Genomic DNA, 23,297 nt, shown 5'->3' on the forward strand with positions numbered 1-23,297 from the left:
AGTGTTATCATGAAAGGGGGATCGTGCAATTGAATTGTGTGGCCAGAATGTTCTCTCTCTTGGTGAAGGCCCAATGGGAAGACAAATTATCATCTGAAAAGTTGTTCTTCAAGGAAGAAAGTTAAAGAGGGACGTGTCGCTTTGACCAACGGAAAGCTCCTGGGTCAGTTAGTGGCCAGTAACAGTGCCTATATTGTTTTTTGTGGTGACTGACTTTGCTGGTTTTGATTTTCTATTTCGGGAAGACATCTCTGATATACGGTTGAAACTAGGCAGTGCACGGTATGTAGGTAAATAATAATAATAAATAAAATATAAATAAAAATATAAATAAATAAATATATATAATATAAATATAAAAATATAAATAAAAAATAAAAAATAAATAAGTACAACCTGGGTCTTAATCTGGGCAAGTCCTTTCCACTCGTGACTGGAGCCCAAAGGGAGCGGAACGGCCAAGCATTGGGATTAAAGCCAGGTTTAACGCGGGGGTGGGGGGGGTGGGGGGAGGGTTGTGGTGGAAAGGATAGATCCCTAATCTCAGATAAACTGGTTTGACTTTTTAAAGAATTTCAATTTTTGTAACTTAATTCAGCCATGCATTACCAAATGGCCAGTTTTACTAACTCTTGACACTTCATTCAAATACATCCGATGAGCTGTCTAGAAATGTCTTGCATCGTAATCTTAGCCTATTTGAAATAGAAACTTATAGTTGGTGTTCTGGAAACTTTAAGATTTCCTTTCATTTGATTTGATTCTCGCGGGGGTAGCCCTCTCATTTGCTTGTGTCTTTATAATCTTCATCTTTTCGTTTTCTCTTCTCTTTTCTTCATCCCTGGAGATGAAAAGCTAGGCTCCAGCTTGATGCTGGGATGCTCGAAGCCTGGGACTTAGAGAAGCTGCTGCTTGTCCTGAAGCGGCTGCTGGCTCTTCTTTCTTTATTTCCTTTTATTAAAAAATGTTTTCCCCCTACTTAATGTTATCCTGGATTTTATTTTCAAAATTGCAAAAAGTAAATTGGATTTCCTCCAGTGAGCATACAAAAGGCGGTTTCTCCCTTCTCTTCCCTTCTTCCCGCCCCCCTCCTTCCTTCCCCAATTTCTTATGATGTTTGCTCTGCTTTACCTTTGATATTTTTGGTTTTTTTCTGAAGAGGAGATGGGCCGCCTGACATTTGAGAACCCTGTGTTTCACCCTAAAGAAAAGTCAGTTCCAGTCACTCAGTCTTCTGTGAGCCTCCCCTTTACCAGTTTTGCTTCTCACTGGTCAACTCTGGGCAAAACTGTTGTGACCCCTAATGTTGGCACGGAGTCATGTCTATGAAATCAACTGTTGACCACCAGCAGCTTATTATTTGTAAACAGGATCTTTGTGCCTTGTCCCCAAGTACTAAAGAGGACATCATTCTAGAAAATGTAAATCACTGCTCAGATGGTCTACACACATACCTACAAATCAAGGACGTTTTAATGTATTTCAAAGGTTTCCAGGAATGCGGCTAGCTCATTAGCTACTGAAATGAAACGAAAAAATTTTAAATGTGAGCTTTGGCCCACTTGAGAGAGGGTTAACGTTTTGTGAAAAAAATATTTAGACATTGTGTTATCTTTTGAGTCTCTCCTAAAACTCAGCTTCCTGAAATTTTGCTTCTACTGATTCAGTTATGCATCTCTGGGATGGGAGGGACTAAACATGGTGATAACTGTAACCAATTTTAAAATATAAGGGAATCCGTTTGTCCTGGTGAGGATGGTATATACTTATAAAGGTTCTGTTTTTAGTTTTTATCTTTTTAATGTTTATTTTTGAGAGAGAGAGAGAGAGAGAGAGCGTGAGTGGGGAAGGGGCAGAGAGAGAGGGAGACACAGGATTTGAAGCAGGCTTCAGGCTCTGAGCTGTCAGCACAGAGCCCAATGCGGGGCTCGAACTCACCAACTGCAAGATCATGACCTTAGCCGAAGTCAGACACTTAACTGACTGAGACACCCAGGCGCCCCTATAAAGGTTCTGTTTTTAAATTCACCTTCCAGTTGTTTAATTCATTAAAACCATGGATAAATACTGCATAAATTGGTAAATCTTTCTAAATATTGCCTTTTTAAAAAATTTTTTTTAACGTTTATTTATTTTTGAGACAGAGAGAGACAGAGCACGAACAGGGGAGGGGCAGAGAGAGAGGGAGACACAGAATCTGAAACAGGCTCCAGGCTCTGAGCGGTCAGCACAGAGTCCGACGGGGGGCTCGAACTCACAAACTGTGAGATCATGACCTGAGCCGAAGTCGGACGCTTAACTGACCAAGCCACCCAGGTGCCCCTAAATATTGCCTTTTTACAAAGGCTTTAGTTACGTATTTTCCAGATCAAGTGGAAGCAATTAGAGAAACTCCAAATTATTGAAACAAACAAACAAACCCACAGACCTTCAATTATCTGGAATATTCCCTGACCAAGCCAAAAGCATTCCAAGTTCATTCTGGAAAGCTGAGGCACGCAAACTGTATGGTTTCCTTCAAGGCAAACCACAGGTAAACACAGATTTACGTTGTGTCTGCACTAGCAAACGTTTTATGTTGGTGAAAAGGACCTATGCAGATACCAATTCAAAGGAAAGAAATATGGTTTGGAAAAACCAGGGAAGTTCATTTGTTTCTGAGACAGTGTCAGCGTGTTGAATATTGGCTGGATCCAGACAGAGCATTATCATCAGCAGGCGGGAGGGTGAGGAAGAATAATCAATCGGAAAGTCAAGATGGAAGAGGCCGTGATTATTTCTTTGATTTTTATGAGAGTCCAGAGGTGAGAGTTATAACCAGGCATCCCCAACGGCAGGCATTTGCCAATTTATGCACTCATGTTGCAATGAATTTCCAGAAGGATGAAGCACCAGTGAGCATTATTATTAAAGCCAATTAAATCACTCTGGGTTATGGTTTGCTAAGGAATACCCAACAGAATGATCATCATAAAGTCTGGAGAAAACCAACAGATGAGGATTGGTTAGGCAAAAGGAGTCTTACTGATTTTTTTTTTTCACCTTAAAAACAAGCCCTCCTCCGTTACCAGAAATTATTATTAAGACTCAGAGTGCTTTGGATCTCACTAGCACCATACAATTGCAGTCTGGCCCGTGTTTATTGCAGAGAAGCAGGCATGGATTTTCCTGTCTAGTTTTTGTTGTTGTTGTTTTTGAACCACATTTGCCAAAGTAATTAAGCAAGAGGTTAATGGCCATCAAATGTCCTGCTGCACGATAGTCAGAGCTCAGGACTATCAGAGCTCACTCAGATGTGAAACGGTGTGTAGCTTTTCTCTTTGTGCATCTCAACATGGCAAAATCACTGGTGTCTAAGGGACAGGCAGAGAGCAGATTGGTTTTCTGGGCTCTAAACAATAACTACATAATGGTTTGAAATGAAAATGCAAGTTAAATATCATCATTTTAACAACAACAAAAAAGGGAAATGTGATGAACCCAAAAGCATCATCCGTAGAAAAAGTAATTTAAAATGTTCACTTAAAATATAGCCAGTTTGGGGCGCCTGTGTGGCGCAGTCCATTAAGCGTCCGACTTCAGCCAGGTCACGATCTCGCGGTCCGGGAGTTCGAGCCCCGCGTCGGGCTCTGGGCTGATGGCTCGGAGCCTGGAGCCTGTTTCCGATTCTGTGTCTCCCTCTCTCCCTGCCCCTCCCCCGTTCATGCTCTGTTTCTCTCTGTCCCAAAAATAAATAAAAAACGTTGGAAAAAAAATTAAAAAAAAATATAGCCAGTTTGGGGAGGAAATGAGCAAAAAAAAAAGGCTTATGGTACCGGCACATTGGAAAGGTGTGTTGTGTCAGATTTTATATGTGTGCATATCTGTAAGTATATATACTCATATATATGTGTGTTATAAAGTGACAAGTATGTTGGCAAAATGAATGAAATGGAGGGTGTGATTAATCAAATTAATTTTTATGATGCACGTAGCTTGCCAAATAATTCACTGGCTGCACTATGGCATGGGGGAAACGTTTGAAATGCTGAGTGCTGCTAAGTGATAATGGTTAATTTTATGGGTCAACTCGGTTAGGCTATAGCACCCAGTTATTTAACCAAATGCTAGTCTAAGTGTTGCTATGAAGGAATTTTGTAGACGTTGCTAATGTCTACAATTAGTTGATGTTAAGCAAAGGATTACCCTTGATGGTGTGGGTGGGCCGCACCCAATCAGTTGAAGGTCTCAAGAGCAAAAATTGAGGTTCCCCAGAGAAGAAATTTTGCCTTAAAAGTTGAGCACCAATTCCTTCCAGGGTTTCCAGCCTGCTGGCTGTATGAATTTCAGACTTTCCAGGTCCCACAGGCACATGAGCCAATTCCTTAAAATAAATTTCTCTGTAAATTCTATTTGTTTCTGTCCTACTGGTTCTGTTTCTTTGGAAAACCCCAGTTGACACAATCTCAAGTGGCCTTCTATATACCAGATAGGTTTAATCTTCCTTGCACATTTCCTGATTTGAATCTGAATTTTCAAAGACCTCAGTGGATTCATATTTAAATCATTTTAAATTCATTTAAACCAAAATATTAAAATATGGATGGAATTCTGAAGAAGGGTTTTATTAGGAGGGAAAGTGACAGAGATAACACAATGAAATTCCATATTGTACTTTTTCTTCAGAGATCCAAAGTTGGGATTTTTTTTTCCCCTTGAGGTTTACTTTCTGATATAGAAATATAGGGCAGCCATTTTTATGGTAATATCATTTAGGCAACTCCAACTTCCTGTGCACAGTGCTTAAGAGAAATATGGTCTGGTCAAATGAAAATAGAAAGCCAGGACTTCTGCCTTCTGCTAGGGGTTTTGAATTCTCTGGTATGAGGCATTAAATGAAAACTGTTTCTCCACTCACAGAACTTCTGACAGCAGATGTGTGGATTTTCCACATCAAGTGGTTCTCCAGATTCTATGGAGACACCAACCGGGTGTCCTAAAATTTAATTCAATTCTGGAATTAGCTGCCCAGAGCACTGCAGTCACCATAGTCCCACCAGATTGCCCCTTACTTCAGATGCTGACTGCACATTCTGGGACCCCAGGTGACACACACTTCTGTCTGACCTGGCTACAAACTGGGCATTCCTATGACCACCTCCCCCACTCAGGTTCTATAAATTGCTAGAACAGCTCACAGAACCCAGGGAAATACTTTTATTTGCTGTTACCAGTTTATTACAGAGACTATTACAAATGATACAGATGAAAAGCCAAATGAAGAGGTACAGACAGTGAGGTCCAGATGGGTCCCAAGTGCAGGAGCTTTTGTCCCCATGGAGTTTGGGGCGTGGCACCCTTTCAGCTCATGGATGCATAAACCAACCAGATGCTCTCCAAATCCCTTCAGGTAGGGTTTCTACGGAGATTGCATTATGTAGGTGTGGTTGTACAATCATGGAGCACTGATTCACTTAATCTCCAGCTCTTCCAACCCTGGTTAATTTTCCTTCCTTCCTTCCTTCCTTCCTTCCTTCCTTCCTTCCTTCCTTCCTTCCCTTCCTTTCCCTTCCCTTCCCTTCCCTTCCCTTCCCTTCCCTTCCCTTTCTTCCCTTTCTTCCCTTTCTTTCTTTCTTTCTTTCTTTCTTTCTTTCTTTCTTTCTTTCTTTCTCTTCCTTCCTTCTTTCTTCCTTTCTTTTCTTTTCTTTTCTTTTCTTTTCTTTTCTTTTCTTTTCTTTCTTGTCACATTAGCTAACATACAGTGTATACAGTATAGTCTTGGCTTCAGGAGTAAATTCCTATGATTCATTACTTACATACAATACCCAGTGCTCATCCCAATAAGTGCTCTCCTCAGTGCCCACCTCCCATTTTCCCCACTCCCACCTTCCCACCTCCCCTCCCCCATCAACCCTCAGTGCTCTGTATTTAAGAATCTCTTATGTTTTGCCTCCCCTCCCTGTTTGTAACTTATTTTTCCTTCCCTTCCCCTATGGACTTCTGTTAAGTTTCTCAAATTCCACATATGAGTGAAAACATATGGTATATGTCTTTTTCTGACTGACTTATTTCACTTAGCATAATACCCTCCAGTTCCATCCGTGTTTTTGCGAATGGCAAGATTTTATTCTTTTTCATCACTGAGTAGTATTTCATTGTGTGCGTGTGTGCGTGTGTGTGTGTATCACATCTTCTTTATCCATTCATCAGTTGATGAACATTTGGGCTCTTTACATAATTTGGCTATTGTTGATAGTGCTGCTATAAACATTGCAACCCCGGTTAATTTTGTTAGAAAAGGAACTTATAGGCAAAGGATCAGGACACCTACTTGGAGTGTGGCCTGGAACAGGGAGAGCTGGGCAGCCAGAACCAATGGTCATCCACAATTTGAGCCTTGGTAGCGTCCCCTAATGCCTACTGGCCCTGGGGTCCAGGACATGAGCTATTGTCCCTAGAGCTGTTGTCCCTAAACTCTCTGCTGCTCCCACCTGTTCTGTTTCTCTCAATCCTGAATGACAGGTCCAGCTGAGACATCTGGGTGCTTGAGTTTAAGTCCCCCTTCTGTTGCCTCAGGGACAGTGGGAGCAAGTAAGTAGCCTTTGGGGCTTGACTTGGTGGCAAGAAGTTCTTGCATTACACCAATCCTCAAAGACCATTAAAAAAATCAGTAAAGAGAAATCAACGAACTTTTCCTCACCGGGGCTCTGTTACTGCATTTAATCTTCATAGCTGAGATTTATTATAACCCATTTACAGATAAAGACACTGAGCTTCAGAAAGATTATGTGCCTTGCCTCTGGCCACACAGCTAAAAAGTGGATTTTAAGAAAAAGTGGATTCAAACTCAGATCTGTCTGCATTCAAAGCCCAAGTACTGAACCACTCTAAAAATGGCCCCTGCAATCTTAATTTTCATTCAGTATGATTAAAGCTTCCCTGGTCTCCATGGTCTGCAAAACAATCTCAAACCCAAACAGCTCGTCTTCTTAAGGTTTTCCAACTATTTTTCAACTTGGCAACAGCAACTTCTCACCGCATAGTTTAGAAAATCTCTTAACATTCAGCTGAGGGGGTATATGTATTTTTCGTTTTGGGATTACGAGTGTTCTCTGTGTTGCTGAGTCACCTCTTCGATATTTACCCAATGCTCAGGGCTTGCCATGGCGGTGGGATGAGATTAGAAATTGGAAGTCAAAGTCTAACCATATCCACCTTAGGAAACCAGGCAGCTCTGCTCCCGCCCTAAAGCCACTGCCCCCTGTCTTCTCCCACTGTGCTTTTATTTTTATTTACTTATTTTTTAATTTTTTAAAATGTTTTTTTATTTATTTTTAAGACAGAGAGAGACAGAGCATGAGCAGCAGGGGAGGGGCAGAGAGAGGGTGAGACACAGAATCTGAAGTGGGCTCCAGGCTCCGAGCTGTCAGCACAGAGGCCGACGTGGGGCTCGAACTCACGGACTGTGAGATCATGACCTGAGCTGAAGTCGGATGCTTAACCGACTGAGCCACCCAGGCGCCCCCACTGTGCTTTTATTGTGTGCCTGCAGAATTCCCATAGTAAGTTACTTTCTTGAGCAGGTCTGAAAATTTGCCAGGTGGAGACAGTTATGTTTAAAATTAATTCCCCTGAAATATAAAATGTGTTAATTAAAAAAAAGAAAGAAAGAAAAATCCGTTCTATGTTTGCCTCCCGTGTGATTTGTCTCTCATTTGCTCATCCCTGGGTTTAAGGAATTGAGGGCAAGGCAGGTGAAGCCTGTGCACACAGCTCGCTGGGCCCACTCTGCAAGGTTTACTCTTGGAGAGGTGGGATGCTTCACTCTGCCCACCTCTGAAAGAGGACAGTCTCATGTACACATCTCTGCAGGGATCAAATGTTCCTATTTTCAAAGGGAAATGTCGCCACCCCACCCACATCTTGGCTTGGTTCAAAGTGCAGAACACAGCAGGGACCAGCCTGAGCACCAGGGCTGTGCCCCAGGTGGGGGTTCCTGAGAGTGTTCCCCGCACCCTCCCTTCCAGCAGCTGTGCTTCCAGAAGCCAATTTCACTGGCCACAGGCATTGGAATCACTGGGTGTTTGTTAAAATGCAGATTCTGGGGCAGGGGGATGGAGGAAGTGGTGGAGAGAGAAAATATGCAGATTCCCAGGCTGGCCGGCACAGGGGCATCAGAATCCAGGCATTTGCCCAAGTTCCAGAGGTGATCTGATGCCCAGCAGAGTTTCAGAATCCTTTCATTTAAAAAAAAATTTTTTTTAATGTTTATTTATTTTTGAGACAGAGACAGAGCATGAGTGGGGGAGGGTAGACACACACACACACACACACACACACACACAAAATCCGAAGCAGGCTCCAGGCTCTGAGCTGTTAGCACAGAGCCCGATGTGGGCTTGAACTAGCCAACTGCGAGATCATGACCCGAGCTAAAGTTGGATGCTCAACCGACTGAGCCACCCAGGTGCCCCTCAGAATCCTTTCTACTTGTGAGTCAGTAAAGTACTCTAAGGCTGAGCTGAAATATATTGGTTTAGGGTGATTTTCCTGGGATATTAACACGTAAGGTTTCCCTTTAAACTTTTTCCCTCTTGGAATCCAATTTTGCAGAGCCAGTTGAATGATCAGAGTTCATGTAATTATCTAGAAGTCAGCCTCCCGTGCTCTCCTTGGAGATGCGTGTGGGTGAAACCGAGTGGAAAACCCACTCTCTCCACCTCCAAGTGGCTTTCGCTGGCGGGCGTGAGTTCTGCTAGAAACCCAGCGCCTTTGTGGTAGAGAGCATGCTTTATGTCACTCCCTTTGTGCTCAGGCTGCGAGGTCTCTTCTCTGGACAAGTTCCCTCCTCCACCTGTTTGCAGCTGCCTAGTTTGAGCCTTCTCAGCCTCTAAAAGCCCCAATCCTGCAGTTTGTGTGTGATTCTCTTATCTGTTTAATAGATTCCATTTATATCGATGTAATATGCATGTGTCATATACCTACTATGTGTGAACATTATGCAGGGTTTTGGGGAATAGAATGGAATAGATAGAAAGGTAACTAAAAGGAGGTCCCCAGGACACCCGGGTGGCTCAGTCAGTTAAGCATCAGATTTTGGCTCAGGGCATGATCTCATGGTTTGGGGTTTGAGCCCTGTGTTGGGCTCTGTGCAGAGCTTACAGCGCAGAGCCTGCTTCAGATTCTCTGTCTCCCTCTCTCTGCTCCTCTCCCACCCACACTCTCTCAAAAATAAATAAATAAACATAACAAGAAGTAAAAGGAGGTCCCTGCTGCCTGGGAGCTGCAGACCAACTGGGAGAGACATCATGGCGCAAGTGAGTATTGTGCAGGAAAATAGAGTGGTGCTAAGTGAGGGTACAAGCAACACTGGAGGGGCGACTCATTCATAGAGGAGGGAGGGCTGCTGGGAGGCAGTGCCATCACTGTGAGACTGGACAGAACAAGTCGCCCAGAAGTCAAGGGGATCGTCGAGGGGGAGCAAGAGGGATGACCGACACGACTAGTACTCTGTGCGTAAAAGATGTCACTCTACTCTTTTATCCCAGGTTTTAGGTTGTACCTCTAGAGGTAGTGGGACAAATGAGCTTTGAAAAGCTCAGTACCTGGAACCCAAGGTTGTTAATTGACTACCATTCGGTGTGTGGCCAGCTGTGTTCACCAAAGCCTGGAGCCAGCTGGTCTCTGATCTTCTCTGTCATTGTCATCAGCAGCCAGCATGGTGCCCACAAACTCCAAGTGCTGACAAATGGGGCAAGTTTAATCACACCTCAGCTTAACCCTCTCGTTGGCCATAAACCAAACTAGTTATCTAAAAACCATGTGGCCCTCAAGTGCTCTGTGTGTTTGGGATCAGTGAAGTAGGATGTGCTTCTGGGGCTTCAGAAGCAGCATGGACTCATCTCTGCCTCTGGCACTTTGAGGGTGAGAGTCACACGTGGTCACACCACACATGGCTTTTCATTTATAAACAGTGATGCCCCAAACCTCTAGTTGTTGGGTACTGGTTGGATTTCCTCCCCCTTTCTGGGACTCACATGCTCTCCCTTTTGTGATCAAGTTTCTTGACCCATTTCTACCTCCTTTGAGGGTATAAGGTGTATTAGCACACAGTTGTGCAAATTCTATGGTCCATGCAGGGTGCTTGTCCACCTGTAAAGAAACCAAAACACACTAGACTACAAAGAAGTCAGTTTCTGCAACCCCAGAAACGACTCTATCGTGTGTTGGGTGGGGCTGGCTCCATAACTCTGTGATGTGTTTGAGCTACACTCTCATACAGGTGCTCACTTTTGCCAGGACCAAGTATTTGTAGGCATTACAATATGCTTGTTTTAGTGAACAATCTTTTGATTGCAAGTAACAGGGACCCAACTAAAACTTACTCATGTTAAAAATGAATGCATTAACTAGGAATAGAAGTAAATCAGCTAAACATAGTAAAGGCCATGTATGAAAAGTTCACAGTGGACATGACACTCAATTGTGAAAGACTGAAGGCTTTTCTTGTAAGATCGGGAGTAAGACAAGGATTCCTGCATTTGCCACTTCTGTTCAACATAGTACTAGAAGTCCTAGCCAGAAATATTCATCAAAAAAAGAAATAAAAGCTATCCAGATTGGACAGGAAGAAGTAAAACTGTCTGTTTGCAGACAACATAAGTTTATGTGTAGAAAACCCTAAAGACTACATGCACACATACCTGTCACAATGAATCAATTCAGCAATGCTGCAAGATACAAAATCAACACATTTTAAAATTTGTTGCATTTCTATATACTACCAATGCACAGCCCTAAAAGGAAATGGAGAAAGCAATTCCATTTATGATACCATCAAAAAGAGTAAGATACTTAGGAATAAACTTCACCAAGGAGGTGAAGGATGTACAACTGAAAACTATAAAACTTTGCTGAAAGAAATCAAAGAAGACACAGATGAGTGGAGAGACATCCCATGTTCATGGATTCAAAGACTTAATATTGCTCAGAGGTCAGTATTAACCCAGGTGATCTACACATTCAGTGTAATTCCTATTGAAATCCTGATGGTAGTGGGATTTTTTTTCCTTGCAGAAATAGAAAAATCTATTCTAAAATTCACATGATCTCAAGGGACCTTAAATTGTCAAAACAGTATTGAAAAAGAACAAAGTTGGAGGTCTCACACATCCTAATTAAAAACTTTTTTTTACAAAGCCGATTTATTACAAAGTTACAGTAATCAAAATGGTGTGGCACTGGCACCGAGATATACATACAAACCAATGCAATAAAATAGAAAGTCCAGAAATCAACCCCATTTATATGGTCAAATGATTTTCAACAAAGTTGCCAAGACCATTCAGTAAGGGAAAGGAAGTCTTTTCAACAAATGGTGTTGAGAAAACTAGATATCCACATGCAAAAGAATAAAATGGGGCCCTTGTCTTACACCAAATGCAAAAATTGATCAAATGGATCAAAAACCTAAGGGTAAGAGTTCAAACTATAATACTTTTAGAAGAAAACAGGGGAAGAACTTCACGATATTGGATTTGGTAATGAGCTCTTGGATATCATACCACAGCAAAGGCAACAAAAGAAAAAAGAACAAATAGGACTACATCAAAATTAAAAACTTCTCTGCATCAAAGGACATAATTGAGTGAAAGATAACCTACGGAGTGGGAGAAAATATATGCGAGTCATTTATCTTATAAGGGGCTAATATCTATGATGTACAAGCAACTCCTATGACTCAAAAACAATAAAAAATCAAAGAACTCAAAAAAAATGGGCCAAGAACTTGAATAGATACACAAATTGTCAATAAGCACATGATGACTAGATGTTCATATCATTAATCACTAGGGAAATTAAAATCAAAACCATAATGAGATACCACTGCACACTCATTAGGATGACTGTCAAAAGGAGGAAATAACAAATATTGTTGGTAGAAATGTAAAATGTTACAGCCTGAAGAAAACAGTATGGTGATTCCTCAAAAAATTAAAAATAGAAATACCATATGATCCAGCAATTCTACTTCTGAGTATATACCTAAAAGCAGGGGCTTAAAAAGATATTTGTATATCCATGTTCATAGCAGCATTTTTCACAAGAGCCGAAAGGTGAAGGAACACCAATGTCCGTTGATGGAAGAATAGAAAAGCAAAATGAGGTACATACAAATAATAGAAAATGATGTGAGTCTATTCATATCATATGAATATGGTCCAACCTCGAAAGGAAAGAAAGGAAATGCCAACACACACTGCAACAGGGATGAGCCTTGAGCACATTACGCTAAGTGAAATAAGCCAGTTACAAAAGACAAATACTTTGTTATTCCACTTACATGAGGTACCTAGAGTAGTCAGAATCATAGAAGGTAGAATGGTGGCTTCAGGGTCTGCGTGGAGGAGATGGGGAGTCGTTTTATGGGTATAGTTCCAGTTCTAGAGATGGTGGTCGTAATGGTTGCACAACAGTGTGAATGTACTTAATACCAGTGAACTGTACGCTTAAAAATAGTGTTTTTTACAACAATTAAATTATGTGTTTTTTACAACAATTAAAAACATATACAAAATTATGCATTGGCTTATGTAATGTAGAATTCAGGGATAGATCTGGGCTTTCAAACAATGGTCTTCGGACTTTTGAATCTCCCAGCCCTCCTTCCTCTGTGTTGCTTGTTCTCAGAATGGCTCTTGCCATCCTGGCAGCTAAACTGCACAGTGACATTTCTGAGCTTACATAGTTTTCTATTTCTCAGTCTTAAGCATGTAAAATATCATGGGAGGACTCTGATTGGTTCTGCTTGGGCCACATGACCATCTCTGTGACCAATCACGGTGGGCAGGGAAAGCAGATCTGAGCCACCCCTATCACTATCGAGCAAGTGAGGCTGTGTAACATGCAAGGTCATCATGTAACAGGAGAGAAAGGATGTTCTCCCAAAGAAGGGGTGTTGGATAGACAACCCATGACCTCTGTAATGTCTGGATTCTATCTTTCAAAGTCACTTCCACCATTTGAGGCAGACTGTGAGCACTTTGCCTGAGTTGTGGAGATTGGCTTTCTTCCAATTCCACTCTCCTTTTCAAGTGACCACAGCCCTCCAGAGGGTCTCCAGGTTCATGGCACACCCACCTTCCAGAGAAGAAGGGTTTCTACTCCAAGTCCCTGCACTGGCTTTGAAGTTGGGTGTGGCTCTGAACAGGGCAAGACAGGCGCTCTCCTGATAGTCTGATTGATTTTTCAGCTTCAGTTCTGTTAACCTAATGCTACCTCTTGGGACATTGAGTAATGCCCACCAGAGTCTTACATCTACCCACTTAACTTCCATTTGAAAGATTTATGTGTGAGGTTGGATACATTATTACTCTTGTGTAGACAGTCATCAGTGTTTGTGAATTAAGATCGATGATGTGGGCAGCCACCTACACAAATTGCTTAAAAGTCGTTAATTTGTGGTTGGCGTTAACATGTTTGATGGATATCACCAGATACAAATCAGAAAGAACTCTTGGCTCATTTCAAGGACGATGGGGGCCTATTGCAATACTTTCTACAAAAGTAGGATGGATTACCCAGTGAGGGGTTTCCCCCAGGTGTGGTGCCCTCTGCGACCTGCTTTCCAGGAACCTGAAGAACTGGTTTAAAATGCAGATTCCTGAGATTTACCCAGATAAACTGAATCAGAGTCTCTGGGGATGGGACCCAGGAATCTGTATTTTTATTAAGCTCCCCTGGTAAAGTTTGAGGGCCCTACTCTGGAATTTCCATAATTTATACTGCTGTGGCTATTTCACAAGGGTGGCAAAATGCAGGAGGAAGCTTTCCTTTCATACACTGATCGGTGTATGGCTCACCAAGAAATTGTTTTGCTGGGTGCATAGCCAGGCAAGTGCAAAATCATGGAATGAGGAAGAGCAGAGAGGTTTTTTGACATTTGCTGTTTCTCAATGGTCTTTAGCTCAAAAAAAAATCCTTATGCCAAAGTAGCATATTTTGGGGTGGCATGTTCTGATCTTCTACAAGGGCTCTCTGTCGCTCTCTCTTGGCCCCATCTCTGGATTTTCTCTCTCTGAACTCCTTGTGACTGGAGACAGTCTGGTGAGCATTACTCCCTCCTTCCTTGCTTCATGAGAGACTGTGCTTAGATTGGCTTTCTGGAGCGGGTGACGTGAAAGGACATGCCAGAGCTCATATTCTGCGTGGATTTTAGACGCTGGAGAGATCTTAGCGATCAATCATCCCCCGGGGGGTGCCCCTGCACCATTGGACTTTCTTTGGTTCATTTCAGACATTGCTAATCAACCTCTGCACTTTTTCTCATGAGGCTTGGATGCGGCCTCACAACCCTTTCCAATATAATACTGAGTTTTGATTGATTTGCCGTGAAGTTTATTTAAACCCTAGATCTAACCAAACTTCAGCTTTTACCTATGGAGAAGGGTAGGAAAAGTGACTTGCTCAAGGCCCAGAGCTAGGTCTGGAAATACCAATACCCTGGCTATAACGTATGCAGAGGGGTTTTTCTTACCTTTGTGAATGGTCAGTTTTTAATAATATTTTCCAGAAATGTTGGAATAAATTTTAACAGCTAAAATATAAATTGTGTGGACTATAATCTTTTCCCTATATGAGTGAAGATTTCTTAAGGGTTCTAGAAATTTTCAAGCACTGAGTATGTAAATAGCCATTGTTAAGTGGCGGGTCGGAGCATTGACAGCCTGCTAATCCCAAGAATAATCCGTAGATTGGTAGATTCTGCACTATCTATCACTTAGAGTTGTAGCCAGTGGTTCATGTATTTCACTCAAAAAGGGAGAGCAAGGTAGCTCAATCTGCAAATATTCAAGTGCCTGGAATTTGCAAAGAACAGAATACATATCACTTTGTTGAGCCCTCATCGGCCACATCATTTTCATTGGCCGACAGCCCCTACCGGGTACACTTACTATTATTTCCATTGAGTTTACAATTCTCACACTGGGGAGGTGCGTTGTTATAACCAGTAACCAAAAGAATGTGGTGTCATGTCCAAAATGGCAACGTGGCTGAGTTCAGCATAGAAATCAGAGGTCTACAGAGAGACCTCTCCTTCCTAATGCAAGCCAGGGGGCTTCCAGTGCTCCTACGGAATGCTGCTTCAGCTGCTCTCCATCACCAGACATCAGAAGGAAGACTTTAGAACAAATCTGTGTTGGAGGTGGCAGGAGGCTGTAGTTGAGAATCCTGCCACATGTGCAAAATCAGCGCCTCTGCTGACAGCGGACCTTCCTCCTTATCTGATCCGCTCCCTGACTCTCCCCCTCTCTCCGTAGTTGTTATTTCTTTGCCAAGTCCTCAAGCTGGATTAATTTATAACTTTAATAATGTGGTAAAGGGCCTGGAGTTATTTTGCCTGGAGAAGGTGTATAAAGTAGGCTGCATCATTTTCTCCTGTGCTTCCCCATAAACAGCCCATCTGCTTACTTGTCGTTGCTATTGGAATTTCAGCCTTTGTGTTGGAAAGTGCCTGGATTAGTCTGAACTTCAGGGATAATTAAATGTACAAATGCATGTTTGTTGCTTTTTGGGTGAAAGTTGGTAAGGAGAGGAGAAAACTGGAAAATGGGGTGAAATGTCCTAGAAAATTAACTCAAAGTAGATCTCTTAAAAAATTCTGTAGGGTTAGGGGGCATCTGGCTGGCTCGATTGGTAGAGTGCGCAGTTCTTGATCTCCGGGTTGTGAGTTTAAGCCCCACATTGTACGTATAGAGTACTTTAAAAAGCATTAAGAACCCCCCAAATTCTGTAGGGATATTCAATACTATTTCCCAAGGCAAGTTCTAAATAAGAAAAAGAACAGATTACATCAATTTAACAAGAGAATCTTCTTGCCGAAGAAAACATAATTTCTATCTTTATTTTTATTCTTAGCTTTCCAATAAAATATCATATATATGTATATATATGTATATGTATACATGTATATATGTCTCTCCATATATATATATGTATATGTGTATACACGTATATATGTCTTTCCATATATATTTATATGTGTGTGTATATATCTATATATACATATATATGTATGCATACGTACATACATACATACACTGAGACCAACTGGGAGAAATTTGCAGACTAAGGCAGTCAGGATCTTACAGATTCAAAATTCACATATGGCAGAGATATGTTAATAAATGTAAGTGGATTCTTTACTTGGGCTTGAATAAATTGGAAAGGATTTAGAATTAAAATTGGAAACCCATGCTTTTTCTTCCCTTCAGATCGAACTCAAACTTTCTCTCAGTTGAGCACTGAGTAGTCCCATAAGGTATTTATTAGTTTATCCCTTACAAATTGCTTTCCTATGTATTATAGCCTTGGATGTTTCTGCAATTCTAAATCCTGTAATGTAGTGATTCTTTATTTTTCTACATGTCATAGATGAGGAAACAGTGCTCCAGAGAAGTTGATGACTGTTGAGCATGAAAGAGTCAGTACTGTGGCAAGGCTGGACATTGAGTCCGGATCACCATCCTCATATTTGTTTGTTGGTGCTACCAAGTGTAGACTCTAGGTTGGGCACCAGGCTGGCCACAGGAGCCAAGGCAGTAGTAACAGACCCTGGCTGCAAGGACCTGTCAACAATGGAAGTTCATAGTACACAAACCACGTGAAGCTCTTGGATTAGGGAAGATTTGCAGATTGATTCTATCAAAGGGGAGCCGAAGGTCCTATAATACCTCCCAGAGTGATAGTCCACCTGGGGGTTGATGCTAAGCAGGACTGATGGGGTGAGGAGTTTGAGGACAGAGGGCAGAGATGCATAAACCCGGTGGGTAGGAAGACACGAAGAGTCCAATGTGACTCAACCCATAGTTTTGTGCCTTTTGAATACTTGTATTCACTAAAAGATGAAATTATTATTGAAACCTGTTTTTTAAATGTTTATTCATTTATTTTGAGAGAGAGAAAGAGAACAAGCAGCGGAGGGGCAGAGAAAGAGGGAGAGAGAATCCCAAGCAGGATTTGTTCTGTCAGCAAAGAGCCCGACGTGGGGCTTGATGTCATGAACCATGAGATTATGACTTAAGCCAAAATCAAGAGTTGCATACTTAACCGACTGAGCCACCCAGCCTCCCCTGAAACCTGTTTTTATTTTGTTCCAAACTATATAATTAAACTGGAAATCACTAATAATTGGGATTTCGTACTGACTTTAGAAAGAGTATTCTTACGGGGCCCAGTTTAATAGCTAGGCTTCTGCCTCTATTGTTAATGAAGAAAACTTGTCTCTTTGCAAAGTTTCAGTTCAGTTTTTGCATTTGTTTGACAAAAAAGGTAAAAATCAATCCAAGAAGAATATTGGCAAACTCAAATCCAACCTTTTCATTAGTGTATCGGTTTGAATAATATGTATTTACATATTGTTTTGTGACAGGACCACAAAAAAAGTTGTGAGTGATATTCTTAAATTGTAATGAAAATGCTATCAAGTTTTTTTGAGCTCATTGTTTCCTGAGCAGCAGGTGATAAAATTCGGGCGATCAGTATACGCAGTATTTCTGGGCTTTACTGGAATGATTAATGGTTCAGACTTTATATGAATTGGGAAAGAGGTATAAGACAAGATCAATTACAGGTGAACTCGGACTTCATTACCACAGAGCAATTGCTAATACGGCTCTCTTCTCTGAATGTATATAAATGCAAAGGTTGGGTGCAGAGAGTGAGGAAGGCAAGGTCTGGGCCAGTGGGCTGCCTCTGAACAAATGGTGTTTGCAGTGAAGACGCCTTTTAATTGAACCAATACTGCAGTGTAGACTCCTGGCCGCCTTAGCGGCTTCATTTGTTTATTTTTTTTGGATATAGACAAAAGTCTATATCTTCACTGCTGAAAATTCACATATTATGAAATGTCTGATTTGCAAAGTGAGAGTTCTCTGGAATCACCTCTCTTCTCCATCATCTGTGAGAAAAACCACATCAACGGTTGGGTATTCTTCTTGGAATTGATTCTGGCTCATTCTACCACTTATTTATTTATTAACACAGAAAAGATCAAGTAACGTATTTTGAACTTGATTGATAACTTAATTATCCCTGTGTATTAATAAAACAACAACCACCTACGTGGGCCTGGGCCTGCCTTGCTGCCTAGCTGTGTCTCTGGCCAGCAGCTGGCCTTGCCCTTGTGCCCACTGTCCTCCAATAAGGCCTTTTTCAGATGCCAGAATAGCATTGTTCCAGGGTTAGTGTTTCCTTCAACTGAAGTCACTTAGGAGCTCTGGACACGAGACAAGAAGCTCCTCAGGGGCCGGCTTATTCTTGCTGTGTGTACCTGCTGCACTGGAAACTTGTCTGGGTTTTTTGGGGGAATCTTCCTGCCCAAGGAGACTCAATGGCAAAGTGGGTCAGAATATGCCTTCTGGAATTGGTGGCATCCATATTTCTTAACCTCACTAAGCCTCAGTTTCCCTGTTGGTTAAATGGAGGCAATAATAGTACCTACGGTTTAAAATTCTTTTTATGGGGATTAAATGAAATCCTTTATGTAGAGCATTTAGCCTGGTGCCTATGATGTTGTAAATTCCTGTGAACGACATATCCTCTTACTAGATGTGCTGGCTCAGGGGGACAGGGACTGGTTATCTATTTCCTTCTGTATCCTTAGTGCTCATTCCACGGAGGATTCTGGATAAACATTTATGGGGAAATGAATTCCCACTGATTGCCTCTATTGACCCCACTGACCAGGCCAGTCCTTTAAGCTGGAAAAAGAATCCAGAAAGGAGCGTTGGAAGGTCAGAGAAAAGTCATTCGCCAGCTGTCCAGAAGTACAAGCCGGGTAGAAAGTCAGAGCTTGCTGCCCAAACTGGGAAGCTTCCACACAGGTCCCACTGCTCGCAGGAGACCACCAAGGGGCGGGGATGAAGTCTGTGGAGGCCTTTCCTCTCCATTTGATGTGGGTCTGGATGTCCTGCTGGTTAGTAGGCTGGCATTTAGGAAGGACAGCTGGACGTGTTTTGAGGGAAGAACAGGAACACACTGGAGCCCCAGGTCTTCAGCATGTTTTCACCTTGCCTAACCGTGACGACCTTCCAGAAGCAATGGCTGCTGCTTCCCTTCTACCTTGCCGATCTTCAGCACGTTTCTCCTCTGGTTAACCCTCTACTGGATCTCTAAATATGGCCCCAGCTCAGCCAAGTTGACTCAGTCAGTGAAGCACTCTCTGAAATTGATTCCTCGCGTCTGTCAGAATAAAAGACAGCACCTCAGGTGTCGAGCTGCTAATGAATCCCATGGCTTTTCGCCAGGACATTCCAACAGCCAGCTATTCCAAACTCCATCTCTTTACCCCTGTGAATGGAAGGGCCCACTGCCCAGGACAGATATGCACAGACATCCATCGTATGGGGCCGTCTCTGAGTATAATGATGCAGAAACACATTAGCTGTTAGAATAGGCAAGGTCTTGTGGGATTTCTCTAGCCTATAATTGGCTTTTACTGTTGTGGGTTCTGTGAGTGTCAGAAATAATGAGATGACATCTGGGTCTGACATGGCATCATTAGAGGCCTGGTAATGCAGATGATGAACATGCATTCATATAAGGGAGGATAATGAATCAAGTGGGGAAATGCTTGTGGAGTCATGGGGGTTGTGTCCAGATATATACTTTTTTTGGTGTATATTAACGCCAGCAATTGATAACCCATGGTCCTATCCTCCAGGGGCTTGTAGGTCCCCAGCTAAGATAACATTTCTCAGGCCACCAAAAAACTCACAGTGAAGATCTTTGTGAGCAAGTCTGAAGGTCATCTGTGCTGCACCTAGGGTTGGATGGGATGCGGATTAGTCCATCGGGAGTGTAAGGCAAGGCATACGAGAGCCCAGCTTTCTTAGGAAATATCCTGAGCACAGTTTCATATGCCTCGACACAATTCCAGTGATACTATGGTTTTTGGAAAAAGTTATTTAGCCATTTATAACAGTCATTAAATTGCTATGACTTATGGGTGAATGGCATTATCCCCCCAAGAAACACTGCAGGCCATCTGTTTTGCCACACTCAGCAACAAGCCAATGTAAATGTTTGTCTCTGGCTATAGAAATCCTCTCCTCGTGCACTGAGTACGTAAGAGACTTTGCACAGCTCTGCTCATTATAAAATTCAGAAGCCTTAGCACCATTGTTCATAGTCAGCAGGTGATGGGGAGGGGAGGGCGGGCAGCGCTTGAGGGTTGCCTGTTAAGTGCCAAGCTTTCCTACAAACAGTCGGAACATCAACCCAGATCTTGTAGTTTCAAACATCCTATCTCTTTCCTCCAATCCCCCCTCCCAAGCCAGTGTGTTTAGTACTGCCATGATGGCCGCATAGCTCATGCTTTTGGAGAGGGTAGGGTGTCTGCCTGGACTGTCCCCGCCTGTCCCTGTCTGCCCCCATCTGTCCCAGTGTAGCTTTCTCTGTCTCTGCCCACTTTGTCTGAAACTCTCTCCTTTCTTTAGCTTGTATTTTTGTTTGTTTGTTTTGTTTTGTTTTGTTTTTGTTTCTTTTGTAGTGAAGGGAAATACACATGCAGAAAAGTGCCAGGTCATAAGTGCTCAGGTGAGAGAATTCTCATAAACTCTAATTGGCCTCCTCGAAGCCCCTTCATGCCCAGTTCTAATCACTAGATTAGAACTCTCCCCAAGGCCAGCCATGCCCCTAATTTCTAACTGCCTAGATGCGTTTGCCTGTTTTTATAGTTTATGTGAATGGATTCCTGTGGCTTTTTTCACTCGGCATTTTGTCTGTGAGGCTTATCCATGTTGTGTGTAGTTGAAAACTCATTCTCATTGTGTGCGTATACTGTGGTTTATTTATCCATTCTGCCAACTATGGGCATTGGGAAGTTTGCAATTTGGGGCTGTTATGGGAAGTGCTCCTGGGAACATTCTAGAAGATGTCTTCTGTTAAGCATATGCCCGTATTTCTGTTGTGTGTAATTTGGAATAAGGAATGTTAGCTTCCCTTGACTTTAATTGTAAATTAAAGTACCTGCCCTTCAACCGTCTCAGTCTTCACTGAAACCGACAGGGAGACTTAGTGGTGCTTAGGCCATAAACTCAGGTGTACGAGAAGTATCACTGGAGTTTTTAAAATTTAAACCTAATATTTATTCATTCATTCATTCATTCATTCATTCATTCATTTATGAGAGACAGGGTACAAGTGAGCTAGGGGCAGAGAGAGAGAATCCCAGGAGGGGGTTCTTCCAGAAGGAGAGAGAGAGAAGCAGGGCTTGCCCAGAGCGGGGCTTGTGTCTTTTACCTGAAGCAGAGTTCAAACTCACCTGAAGCGGGGCATGAGCTCACCCAATGTGGGACTCAGACTCAGGAACCATGAGATCATGACCTGAGCCAGAGTCAGAGGCTTAGCAGCTGAGCCACCCAGGTGCCCCTAAACCTAATTTTTAGCTCTAAGTCCCCCTCCTCATACTACTAGACAAGGGGAATCTTCTCTCAGTTGTTGTGTGATTCCTGCCACACCCCGTGGGGGCTGTGACCAGAGTCAGGAAAGGGAAAGGATCTCTAGCCACCATCTGTCCCTCTGCTGAGTATCTCATACTTCAGAATGAGGGGTGGTTCTGTGCTGTGCTTGGGGCATGGAGGTGTGGGGGGTCTGAGACCCTTGATGTCTCTGACCATACACTTTGGGGTCCTCTCTGGGTCTGGCTGGCTCTCTCATGGGGGATGGGGAAAGGGGGGTCAGATCCCTGCTGCTCTCCTTCCAATCGCAGGGAAGTCTCTTCTTCAATGGGAAGGCCCTCCCTGAACCATCCTGCTTCTTGGAGCCCCACTGCCTCTTCCACCAGCTCTGCCCCATGTGGTGGGCTCAGGATTTGGAAAGCAAAAGCCAAGAAAGTTTTAGGCTGGTTGCTTTCTGCCCTAGCATGTTTCTCCCTTGAAGCAATGAAACAAGAACCTGCTTCAATGGGCAAAGGCGACAACTGGGGAGAAGAATGGATATGATCTTAAAGTGTCACAGTCTTTGCTTGACTAAAACGTTGGGAACATGGTGGCCATAGGCACATGTGACCTGTGTGGTGACAGTTGACATGATCTGCTGTCCATGGACTAGGGGTCCAGTGGGCACCACCTGGGCGTATTGGTTTCTCTTTTATGGGACTCTTGTGAGTCTCTTACAAGAGACTCTGTTTTTCCTCTCCTAGGAAGTTGGGGAAAGGGTCTTGGGTGGAGAGGAGGGAGGCAGGAGACACTGGAAATGAAGAGAGATATATGGAAAGATCCTTGGGGAGAAGACACACCATCAAAACACAGTTATTGGGGCAGGACACATGCTAAAATGGCTAAAATACTGACAATCTGAGAGTGTTGTGTCCTAAGAGATGCCAAGAAGCTCATGTGGTGGGACAGCACTCACCCCCAGATTCATGTCCTAGGGCTTTGGGGACAAAGGAACCCAAACTGGATTGCTTAAAACAACAGAGATGTATTCTCTTACAGTTCTGGTGTCTTGAAGTCCAAAGTCAAGGTGTTGGTAGGGCCATGCTCCCTCTGAAGCTTTGAAGGAAGCATCCTTCCTTGCCTCTTCCTGGTTTCTGGTGGTTGCTGGCAATCCTTTGTTCTCCTTGGCCTGTAGATGCATCATTCCAACCTCTGCCCCCATCCTCACATAGGCTCTTCTCTCTACTACATGTGTCTGTGTTTTCTCTTTTATCCAATATTAGTCATTGGATTAGTTTACACCTTAATCCAGTGTGATCTCATCTTACCTAATGACACCTACAAAGACACTGTTCATTCATATATATATATATATATATATATATATATATATATATATATGTTCCCCCTGTCCCTCAATGGGTTGAATGGTGCACACCTAACATTGAGGAGAACCATCTGCCCTATTCAGTCCACTAATTCAAACACTAAATCTTTTCTGGAAACCCTCTCACAGACACACCGAAAATAATATGTAATCAGATATCTTGGTAGGGGCACCTGGCTGGCTCAGTCAATAGAGCACGTGACTCTTGATCTTGGGGTTGTGAGTTCAAGCCCCACATAGGGTTTAGAGCTTACTTAAAAAAAAAATCACAGGGATGCCTGGGTGTCTCAGTCAATGGAGTGTCTGAGTCTTGGTTTCAGCTCAGGTCATGATCACACAGTTCATGAGTTTGAGCCCCATGTTAGGCTCTGCACTGACAGCATGGAGCCTGCTTCAGATTCTCTCTCTCCCTCTCTCTTTCCTTCCCATGCTCATGCTCTCTTTCTCTCTCTCTCAAATAAATAAATAAAATTTAATTTAAAAAAATCAGA

The sequence above is a fragment of the Prionailurus bengalensis genome, chromosome D2 (genome assembly GCF_016509475.1).
Source record: "Prionailurus bengalensis isolate Pbe53 chromosome D2, Fcat_Pben_1.1_paternal_pri, whole genome shotgun sequence".
Classification (NCBI taxonomy): Eukaryota; Metazoa; Chordata; class Mammalia; order Carnivora; family Felidae; genus Prionailurus; species Prionailurus bengalensis.